The sequence below is a fragment of the Rhinolophus ferrumequinum genome, chromosome 16 (genome assembly GCF_004115265.2).
Source record: "Rhinolophus ferrumequinum isolate MPI-CBG mRhiFer1 chromosome 16, mRhiFer1_v1.p, whole genome shotgun sequence".
NCBI classification, from domain to species: Eukaryota; Metazoa; Chordata; class Mammalia; order Chiroptera; family Rhinolophidae; genus Rhinolophus; species Rhinolophus ferrumequinum.
The window spans coordinates 51,769,507-51,781,638 of NC_046299.1; the positions used below are offsets into that span (position 1 = coordinate 51,769,507).

Below are 12,132 nucleotides of genomic sequence, written 5' to 3' on the forward strand. Positions count from 1 at the left end.
ACATGATTTCCAAACATTTTCACAGAGCCAGAATCTGTTACCAGATCCATATTTTGACAGTAGAAGACATAGTCTCTCCTTTCCTTGTATCAAGGTAATCCCAACAATGAATGTGGGGAATTGGGCTCTATCTAGAGTAGTAATTCCACCCTATTAAGTGTATAAAAGTGCCATGTTTCTTTCAAGAAAAGATGGAAGTCACCTTCCTGAAACTGTCGATATAGATGTTTCCATTTTCTGTTTCTTTGCTATAAGCAGTAAAAGGAGCCGAGCCAATTATACAGACACAATCTAAGATTGTTATAAGATCAGTCAAGGAAGGTGGAAGAGATGGTTTCAGAGAAGATACATAACCCCTTCAAAGAAATAAAAATAAAATGTTATGGTGCTCTTATAAAATTCTGACATATTTATATTTTCTGCTGAGAATAATGAAATTTCAATTAAGACAGGGCTAAGGCATTATAAGATTGTTGCTTAGCTGAATTTAACTGCCTCCTTAGGATCTTTCTGATATAATTTACTCATCTGAAAGCAAATGAGATTCACTGTAGCACAAGGGAGACTTCTAATGTCAGTGGCATGTTGTAAAGATGTGCTGTGGGAAGGATTCTGAAAGAGCCAAAGGCTATTTAACTATGTGCTTTGCATCTCTCTGCCTTCCTTTCTACTTAACTCTCTCCTCTTCTCTTCTGAGCCTCACCAAAATACCCTTCCTTTCTTACTCCCTTCATCTCCCTCCCCTTGCCCAACTACATTGCCTTCTCTAAACATGAAAGGTTTTTAAATCATTCCCAAACTACCCTCCGTGATTGGTGAAAAGCCCTGTAATTTGTAATGGTTTGAATTGCTATGGAGATAATCCTATTTTATGCAGTAATGCCTTTTTGTGTTACTCAGTATTTCAATTCATCTTTTTTATTTATTTGATTTTGTCAGTTTCCGTACTACAAATTTGTGACTATTTTAGTATAATTTGTCTCGTATGCCATGATATAAAAGTAATGAGTTAATATTTAAAGTTCTTATTTAATTCATTTAAATTTTTTCTTATTATTGAATTTATGTAATGAAATTGATTTATCCTTGTAAATAAAAACTAAATTAGTATCACACTAGCACTGAACTATATTTAGAAACTCTGGTTTTTAACTCAGCTCAAGTATTTTCTGTGCCTTTCTTTTTTGACATTAGGAGGATAATTGGCAAAACTTAAATAGGTTTTGTAGATTAGTTAATAGTTTTTTATCAATAGTAATTTCCCAGCTTTGATGATTCTATGCTAGTTATATAAAATGTTTACATTTGGAAAACTCCTAAAGTCCTTTTTCTGATCCAGATCCAATCAGGATCCTACACTGTATTTAGTTACCATGTTTCCTTGGCCTCTTTAATCTGGAACAATTCCTTAGTTTTTCTTTGTCTTTTATGACTAGACACTTTTTTTTTCCATTTAATTTATTGGGGTGATATTGGTTAATAAACTTATGTAAGTTTCAAGTGTACAATTCTATATTACATCATCTATATAATGTAATATGGGTGTGTTCACCACCCAAAATCAAACCTCCTTCTGTCGCCATACACTTGAACTCTTTTACCCTTTTCTAACCCCCACGCCCCTTTCCCTCTGGTAACCACCATACTGTTGTCTGTGTCTATGAGTTCTTGTTTGTTTATTTGTCTTGTTCATTTGTTGCTTTCAGTTTTATATCCCACATATGAGTGAAGTCACATGGTTCTCAACTTTTTCTGTCTGACTTATTTCACTTAGCATAATAATCTCAAGATCCATCCATGTTGTCGCATATGGCACTATTTCATCTTTTTATGGCCAAGTAGTATTCCATTGTATGTATGTACCACATCTTTATCCAATCATCTATTGAAGGACACTTTGGTTGTTTCTATGTCTTGGCCGCTGTGAACAATGATGCAGTAAACATAGGGGTACATATATCTTTACAGATAAATGTTTTCAAAGTTTTGGGATGAATACCTACTAGAGGGATTGCTGGGTCATATGGTAATTCTATTCTTAATATTTTGAGTAACCTCCATACTGTTTTCCATAGTGGCTGTACCAATTTACATTTCCACCAGTAGTGTATGAGGGTTCCTTTTTCTCCACAACCTCTCTTACACTTGTTATTACTTGTCTTGTTGATAACAGCCATTCTAAAAGGTGTAAGGCAGTATGTCATTGTGGTTTTGATTTGCATTTCCCTAATGGCTGGTGAAGCTGAGCATCTTTTCATATATCTGTTGGCCATTTGTATGTCTTCTTGGGAGAAGCGTCTGTTCAGGTTATGACTTTTGAAGAGTACTAGCCAGTTACTTTGTAGAATGTCCTTCAAATTAGGGTTGAGTGATATTGCCTCATAATTAATGCTTTGTTGGCCAAGAATACCTCATAAATGCTGTTGTGTCTTTTTTCATATATCAAGATTTCGATTTGTCACTGGTGATATTAACTTTGATCACTAGGTTGAAATGTTCACCCAGTTTTATGCACTTTAAAGTTACTGTTTTCCCCTTTGTAATTTAATTAACAAGTATCTTGTGGGTAAATACAAGAGACAATGTAAATATTTTGTTCATTACATTTTCACCCACTACTTTTAGCATTTATTAATGATTCTTGCCTCCAATAATTATTGTGGTATTTGCCAAATGGTGATTTTTCTATTTCCATCATTTCTTCTTATTTGATTAATTAATTGGAATTCTATGTGAGGAAGAGCTACTCCTGGCTCATATTCTTTTATTTCTTTTAGCACAAATTAGCAGCAAAATGTATGTTTTCTTACATCCCCTTCTTTTTAACATAAAATATAGCACACGTTTGGTTCTTTTTGCACTTGGCTTTTTTCTTCTTCTTAAGTATATCTTGGAAGTCATTCCATAAAAGCTCATAGATATCTTCCTCATTTTTTTATAGCTGCATTCTACCCGTTGTCTGCATGTACCATAGTTCATTCAAACACTCTCTTGGATATGGGCATTGAAGTTGTGTCCAGTATTTTGCAGTTGAAAACAATCCTTCAGTGAATAACCTTGTGAATTCATATTTTTGTGTTGTTAGGGTTATTTCTTCAGGGTAAACTCCTAAAAGTGGGACTGTTGAGTCAAATATAAATGCGTATGTAGTTTTATCAGATATTTCCAAATTCCTCTCCAAAAGAGTTATAACTGTTTTCATTCCCAAAAGCAAGGCATGTGTATGCCTGTTTCTAATGAGGTTATTTTATTTTATTTATTTATTTTTTCTTTAAATTAAAGTTTATTAGGGTGACAATTGTTAGTAAAGTTACATAGATTTCAGATGTTAATGAGGTTATTTTAATGTTTGGTTATCAACACTTTATAAGGCATTGCCATCAAATCGAATTCAATAGAATGATATAATTCTAGTCTTATTTCAAAAACATAGTTTCTGCCAGTATTAAGCTGAATTAAGACTATAACGTGGTTCAGCCCCTACCAGCCAATTTATTTTAGCACAATAAAAATAATCCAAGAAATAAAAAGTGATCATTCGTTAAAAGTATGGACTTTAAAGACTCATCTCATTTTTGCTTGATTGTTTAAAAACATTAGATGAATAGGAATGGCTCCCCATTATGTACTCTTTAGTTTGATTTTCTGGCCCAATATTTTTATCTTTATCTCCTACTTCCTTCCTACAAGCACCTCTTTCTCCTACACTACAGAGCAGTGCATGTTTTCCAGAATGCACTGTGTTCGTTTTTGTATCCAGGTCTTCATATGCCAATCCTTCTGTCTTTATCCTCAACCCTCTCCAATTCTGTCTGGCAAATTTCTACTTACCCATTAAAACTCAGTTCAAATATTAACCTCCCTCACATATTCTTCCCTTCTCCTCCTCTCCCCTCCACCTGCATTTACTTAGTCATTTTTAAGGTGTGATTCTGTGATATTTTGTATGTAATTATAACATTTACATTATTTAGTAATTACTTGTTAATGTGTTTTGTCTTACACTAGAATGTATTCCTTCACAGCAGACTTTTGTTTTTCATTATAGTCCTACTGCGTAATAAATAGTATGTATTTATTAAACATTTAATGAATCAATGAATGAATTTTTTCCTTTGCTGAGAAAGTTTAGATCTTTGCAAATTATAGAGAATAATAGTCTTTATAAATATGGTTGTCCATACTTAATCACTTTTGATCTTAGAAAGATTTAAAATTTTATCTTAAATCTGAACCTATCAAACTAAACTTTATAAATACTTTAGATTATATTTGACACATTTAAAATATTTTTAGGTAATAAAATATTAACCCTTGTTTTGACAGTTTTATGTATCCTGTGACAGTTTTATATATCTGGTTTTATGTGACATAATAAAGCAAAATTAAAACTAACTTGTAGTTAAATAAAATTTGAATGTTTTCTTCAGTGCTGACTCATACTTTCCTTTTCCCTTCATGAAATAGAAAGTTGTACATTGCATGGGCTGTTAGATTGACTCTTGAATTTGAATGGCAACCCTGAAATTTATAACTTTTGGGATAGTGTGAAGAAATCCTCTGTAGATATATATGAAGCAAATCTGAATACTCAGTCCTACCATTTTTATAATTTAAAAATGCACACATTTTTTTCTGCCTTCTAGGTACTAGCATAGGTGACAACATATACAGTATATGTTTGTGTACTTTGCTTTTCCTTCCTTGATTATTACTTTTTTCCTTAGACTTGTTTCCATAGCAACTGGGTGGACTGCAATCAGTTCTGACAGGTAACTACCTAGAGTTTAGCATCAGACTTCACAGGTTGAAGGGCTCAGTTCTCCACTGCACTGCCCCTACTTCAGACTCCACCCAAACTTTGGGGGCCCCCATGCTACCTACACTTCTAACCAACTTGGCTACAAGTTCAGGGATTCCCACAGTCCTTTCAGAGTAGATAATCTTGATAATTCACCTGAATGACTCATAAAACTCAAAGAAGCACTATACTTACAGTTACAGTTTTATTATGAAGGATATAACTCAGGAACAGTCAAATGAAGAAATGCATAGGGGCAGGTCTAGAAGGATCCTGGATGCAGAGCTTTCATGCTCTCTCCCCTTAGAGTCAAGGCATATCACCCTCCTCTCACATCAGTGTGTTTACCCACCAAGAAAATCCGCTAAGCTTTGGTGTCCAGAGTTTTTATTGTGGTTTTATTATATAGGCGTAGTTGATTAAATCATTGGCCACATGATTAAACTCAGTGTCCGGCGCCCTACCTTTGGAGATTGGGCTGACCCCAAAGTTCCAACCACAATCCTGAAACAATCGAGAGGCCCACAATGAGTCACCTCATTTACATTAGAAACACACTCCTATCACTCAGGAAATACCAAAGTTTCTTTTTTTTTAAGTATATTTGGTATACACTATATGAGTTTTCGGTGTATAACATAGTGATTCAATGTTCTGTGCCAGAAACCCAGGGTGAGGACCAGATCCGTTCTTTATTATACCACATGAAGGGTGTTACAAATAGATTATTATTTATACAAGCTTTATAATTGGGTTGCAGAATCATGTAATCTAATCAATAAAAATGAGACAGAGTACAATACACAAAATTTAAAATGACAGAAGGAAATAATAATTGAAACAGAAATTTATAAGGCAGATTATTTCAAGACCACAACCTGGTTGCTAGGGATGTTTATTGCTGCAAGATTGTTCATTGTTTGTAGTCCTGTTCAATGGACAGAGCTAGGAAATGTGTGTGCAATATGTGCACACTCATGCGCATAAATGTATAGGTGTATATAACGTATCTATATACACACGTTCATTGACACACATAAACATCTGTATGTATATTTAATTTTTTAACCCAACCTTTCCCATAATATAGATTTTTTCTTCCCTTTCTTTCACACTAAAAATGCTGGTTCTTGAGGATGCAGTGTATGACAGAATTTGAAATGCATATACTTGTTCAGCAGTCTCACACTAATCTTAATACTACCACTACCATTATGATTACTGAAAATAGTTTTTATTTTTTACTTATGATCTCTATATTCTCCCATTTTAAAAAGTTTCATTACATTTTTATAGAGTACATAGTCATTATGTAATTCTCTCCCTGTCTGCTCTCATTTATTCTTAGTTCTATAAGTCACTTTATATTTAATTACTGCCAGCAATCTCATGTTGGTGTTTCTTTAGTTGTTTTGATTTCCTGAAGCTTATGGTAGAGTTGTTTCCTCAGGAAAGCCTCATGAGAACAATACTCCTTGAGTTCTCTCATGTTGTTAACTGTTTGTAACTCAGTTTTGCTACGTATAAAATCCTTGCCTCATGTTTTCTTTCCTTTTGTGTTTTAAACATGTTGCTTCATTTTCTTTGCTGTCAAAGTCTGATGATAATCTAATTTTCTCATAAGTCACTTTTTGCACAAAGATTTATTTAAAATAATTTAGTACAGCTTTTCTTGGTGTTCATTCTAGGTCAAAATTCTCAGAAACATAGTATGCGTGCTTTTTCAACGCATAGTGTTAATTTTTTTTGGGGGGGGGAACTTTCTTAAAATACAGTTTTTGGTTATTTGTTCTATTTTCTTGTTTTGGTTTTCTTTTTTCAGGCACTTTTTTATCCACATGCTGGATCTTCTTTGCCTGGCTTAAATATTTGTTTCTTTTACTCAAAACCTTTTATGTCTTCATATATTTTTATTTTTTAATTTTATCCTTTTACTTTCTGTTTCTCTTAAAACAAAAATTATTGCATTTAATTCTGTGTTCCTTCTAGTTTACTCTTCATTTTAAAAATACTTTTTGTTAATTTTTTAATTCGTTTTAAGTTCTGTTACTTTATTTGTGATATTTTTCTCATTCTAACATGTTTTATTTCATGTTTCATGTCATTTTCTTAATGTCTTTTATCTTTTTTGAAATAGTAGATTACAATTTGTATCTGTTTTGTGAGCAGTCTTTCTGGCATGCTTTCATTGTGTATAGAGGTTCAATTGTGTTCAGTCATTATGCAATGACTATGTACCACCACCTATGTAAGTGGAACCACATACCACCACCTATGTAAGTCTTGGGTAAAAATAAAAAACTTGAATCTAACTACCTTGAGAAATATAAGAAATAGAGGAGCATTTTAAATAACATCACAGAGGTGCATTCAGCAAAATCTAGACTGAGAGACATTCTACAGGACAAATAAGTCAGTTTTTTAAACCAAATTTTTTAAAAGAGAGAGGGGAGGAATCTGTAGATTAAGAAAGACCTAAGATACGTCATCCAGTGATAAAACATTGACTTTATTTGTGTCCCGAACCCAATTTGAAACAAATTGTTTAAAAAAATAAACAAACTTATAAGGCAGTGGTAGAGATATGAATGGTGATTTGATTATTTGTTGCTATTAAGGAAGTACTGTTAAATTTTTTTAGGTGGATACTGGTGTTCTGGTTATTTTTTTTTTAATAATTCTTTTCTTTTAGACATTAAAAAAATATCTAAAAACAAGAATAGACAGGATGATCAGAGAACACCTCACTGAAAAAGTGGTGTTTAAGCAGAGATCTGGAGAATAGATATCTGAGGGAGGAGCTTTCCAGACAGACAGCAAGTGAACTTGAGTGAGACTATTGTGGCTAGAAAAGGAGAGTAGTAGGAAAAGAGGTCAGAGCTATATGGGGTGTCAGATCATTCAGAGTGTTGGAGACCATTTTATGGACTTTGGCTTTGACCTTAAATTAGATAGGATGGAATTGGGTGTGGTTTTAAACAAGGGAGTGAAATGATGTGATTTACCTTTCAAAGGAATTACTCTGAGTACTGCATATATTCATTACAAAAAGTACCTTTTCAGTGATTAGTATGTGCTAAATACAAAACACAAAAATACCTGCCTTTGTGAAACTGATGCTTTAGTAAGAAAGAATACACTATAAAGGAGGCAAAGACAGAGCATAGATTCGTTATTAGGTAAGGAAAAGATGCCACATCTAAGCAAAAGGTGATAGTGGTGAGAAGTTTTAATTCTGAATATTTTTTGAACATAGAACCAACAGGATTTGCTAGTAGACTGAAAGTGAGATTGAAAGAAAGAAGAGTCAAGGATGACCACATCTTCTTGTGAAAATAGCACATACGATAACTATTATGTATGACTGGGATTTTTACATTACTTTCAGTTGTCACCTTTTCAGAGTTAGGAGAATATCATAAAGTAGGGCATCTTGGGTTTGCTCACCTACATTGGTCTGATTTCAACGATGCATAATAGATTTCCAAATTGTTATCATTTCCTTTCAGGCTCTTCCTCAACAGTTGATAGTATAGACACATATTGATGCTTTGTGTCTATGCCAGATGTACTCTTCACTATGATATGGTTATTAGAGTGCTGGCTAGCCTGGGGTCACAGGACCTCTGCTCTCTTAGTCAATTGAGCTGTGTGGCTGTGTGGCAATGACAAGTCCATTTAACTTCTCTAGCCCTTAATTTTCTCATCTGAAAAATGGTACTAAACATACTCTGTTTTTGTAAGTATTAAGGAAAACTTGAATATGATTTCAGAAACACAAAGGCTATCTAAAAACAGGGTAGTGATATGATTACTCCAATTTCTATGTACTTCTCTCTGTTGTCATACAAATCAAGTAGAAGCTATATGATCTTGAGTACAGACATGAATATTAAAGAATAAATGCCCTTCACAATTTTGGTAATACCCAAATTGGGTGCTTTGGTAAAGGAATCAATATAAAAAGAATTATCGGATGCTAGCTTTTTAAAAGAATAGAGTTGAAAGTTTATCTTAGCTTTCCTTTTCGTTTAAGACACTCTCTTGGAGAGTTAATGTCCTGCAATTTGACAGTTTTTTAGAGCATTTTGCATCAAGCACTGCACTCGGTACTAGGTATTCTAAGAGTGCTAAGAATATTAACCTGCTATTATATTATACAGTCAGCTATTTGTCACAGTCTCTCTCCTCTCCACTTTTTCCAGAATAGGAATCTAATGTGTTTGCACATACAGAGTTTAGGTCCAGACTAGAGGTTCCAACTAATGTAAATAGTTTTAAGGGCCTCAATTTGGTGGTAACTCGATACTAATTTAACAAGCCCAGAGACTTTGGTTTCCACTAAAAGCATTTCATCAGCCCTCTTCCTCTCTGGTTTCAATACATAGTGTAGAGATGGAAAGCCAGGGGACTTCAACTCCCTATTGTCACATTTTGCTACCTGAGAAACAAAAGGCTTAAATCTGTCATCTTTTTCTATATTCAAGAGCTAGTTGGCTCCTCTTTTTAATTCCTTATCCTTTGGAAGGGTGCTTGAATGTTCATTCAGAAATACGACTGCTCGTGTTGTATGAAAGGAGAGAAGGTTAGCACTCCCCTTGACAAGGATGGAAGAGGCCCTCGGGCCTAACAACACGCATAGGGTTAAGGCATTGCTACCTACTTGGTGGCATCCAACCACTGTTTTTGAACAATAATGAATGTCAACTACAAGTTGACATTCATTATTGTTCAAAAACAGTGGTTAGATGTTTTATATATATGTGTATATATATATATATATATATATATATATATATATATACATGTACATGTATATACACATGTATATATGTGTATATATATAGTTACAAGAAGCAGAGTACAGCATTAGGAATAGAGGCAGTGGAAATGTAATGGCTGTGTGCAATGTCAGAGGGGTAGTGGATGGGGGGAGGGGGGTTGACACATTGTGAGGGATATAAATGATAAATGTCTAACTATTACATTGTTTTGTGCACCCGAAACTAAGAAGAAAGAAAAAAAGAAATACGACTGCTCATAGGTTTGTGTTAGGTATTTTCAAGGAAAAATAGATGTAGTGGTGTTCCCATTACTGTTGTTTTATTGTTAAACTACTGTTCCTTTTGAACTATAATGAATAATCCATTTTGAGAGACAATGTATGTTTTTAGTATTTGACCTGAATAAAACTAAATATTAAACATGGAGACATTAGTTAATAGAGTGGGTATTAATAGTAATTTATTCAAATTAAGATACACTCTTAATTTAATAAATAGAATTATTTTATTACAGCATCGAGCTACCTGGATTGATAATTTGTAGAAAATTCATTTTTTTACAACATGAGTGACATGCACATTTTCTTTCTCTCAGCATGGTATTAATTCAGAAATGACCTCTTCAGTTCCTACCTCTTCCAGGAGGGAAATTCTGAATTCAGAATTCGGTTTACTCCTTCATAATGAAACTTCACATTTGTTATGCTAAAGTCGAAGTTTATGTGTCTTGTTATGTGCAACCCAGAAATGCACTGGGTTCCATATAGATTAGCAGAACTTTTGCTTATTGTTGAGAACATTTAGACAGCTACCAAATGGGTGAAAATGATATAAACCTACCAAGCAATGTTATCAAAACTAAATGGTGCTTAGTGCTATTTTTCAAATAACAGATGGAAGAAGTGGAAGACTTGAGACTGGGTTACCTTTATTTTTTTTATTTTTTTTTTTAAAGATTTTATTGGGGAAGGGGAACAGGACTTTATTGGGGAACAGTGTGTACTTCCAGGACTTTTTTCCAAGTCAAGTTGTTGTCCTTTCAGTCTTAGTTGTGGAGGGCGCAGCTCAGCTCCAGGTCCAGTTGCCGTTTTTCTAGTTGCAGGGGGCGCAGCCCACCATCCCTTGCGGGAGTCGAACCGGCAACCTTGTGGTTGAGAGGACGCGCTCCAACCAACTGATCCATCTGGGAGGCAGCTCAGCTCAAGGTGCCGTGTTCAATCTTAGTTGCAGGGGGTGGAGCCCACCATCCCTTGCGGGACTGGAGGAATTGAACTGGCAACCTTGTGGTTGAGAGCCCACTGGCCCATTTGGGAATCGAACTGGCAGCCTTCGGAATTAGGAGCACGGAGCTCTAACCGCCTGAGCCGCCGGGCCGGCCCTGGGTTGCCTTTAAAAATGTGATTTTAATGCGTTATTTACTGTGACAAGGGCTTGGTAAGAGGTAGGCCTTTTCTAGAAATAGTCTCATCTCTATTTCTTTAGATACTCTGACTTAGACTTATATTAACTGAGCTCAGGATTTTCATTTCTTTTTCTTTTTTATTCTAACAATTGGAAAAATACCCCCAAGATGTCACTGATTTAGTTATCAGATTTTCTTATCTTTGTGTGTAATAGGTAATGGGAGTACAGGGAATATTCCTGGAAAGGTTGCTCATACCTAAATCAATTTCAAGTTAGAGCCTTTAAAAATTACCTGTATTATAAGACAATAGAATGTCTCGGATAATAGGGTAGAAAAGTGGAAGGGTAGATGGACAAATTGATTTGATACCTTTTGGTACCTCGAATGCTTAGGAAAGTAATTGAAAATGTAGTCAGTCTTCTAATTTATAGTGATCATTTAGTAAAATTTTAAAAATAATTTCTTATCCTGGAGGTTTATAAGATATCAATATGGGATATCAAAATAGATAAATTTGATAAATTCATGAGTTGTGGATTATATACTTCATCAAAGTACCTTTAAGTGATTTTTTAAAAATTTTCTAGCTATAATAATAATTCACGTTCATTGTAGATAATGAAAGAGAAAGAAACATGCAAAGAAAAAATTAAAATCAACATTCATCATAGCATCCACCATCAACTACTCCAAAAAAAATTTTATGCATTTTCTTGCAGTGTTTTTTCCATATTTTTTAACTTTTTATTTTGAAATGATTACCAACATAGACAAGAATTGTAAGAACAGTACAATTAAATTTCCAATACATGCATTGAGCATTCTCTGTCTCTCTGTCTCTCTCTCTCTCTCTCCAAACATATGCATAACCACAGTACACACTCAAAATTTTCTAGTTCTCCCAAGAATGTCCTTTCTAGCAATTTTGTTTTTCAAGTCCAAGATCCAATCCAGGATCATACGGTGCCTGTACTTGTGATAGCTCTTTGGTTTCCTTTATTCTGGAACACTTCCTTGATCTCTCTCTCTCTCTTAGGACAATGACATTTTTAAAGAGTATAGCTAACTGTTATGTGTATGCAGTTTTAACAAATTGAAATTATTTCTATTACAATTTTGTATCCTTTTTTCCCACTTAATAT

General features: G+C 34.1%; 1 protein-coding gene and 1 non-coding gene across 4 annotated transcripts in view; both read left to right on the plus strand.

The window, feature by feature from the left end:
- The window catches only part of ADK (adenosine kinase), a 449,806-nt gene that overhangs the window by 320,300 nt on the left and 117,374 nt on the right, over window positions 1-12,132 (plus strand). The gene's annotated exons all lie outside the window — the stretch shown is intronic.
- On the plus strand, window positions 9,365-9,490 carry LOC117036519 (U6atac minor spliceosomal RNA). The gene has a single exon (XR_004425410.1). It is a non-coding gene; the product is annotated as a U6atac minor spliceosomal RNA (small nuclear RNA).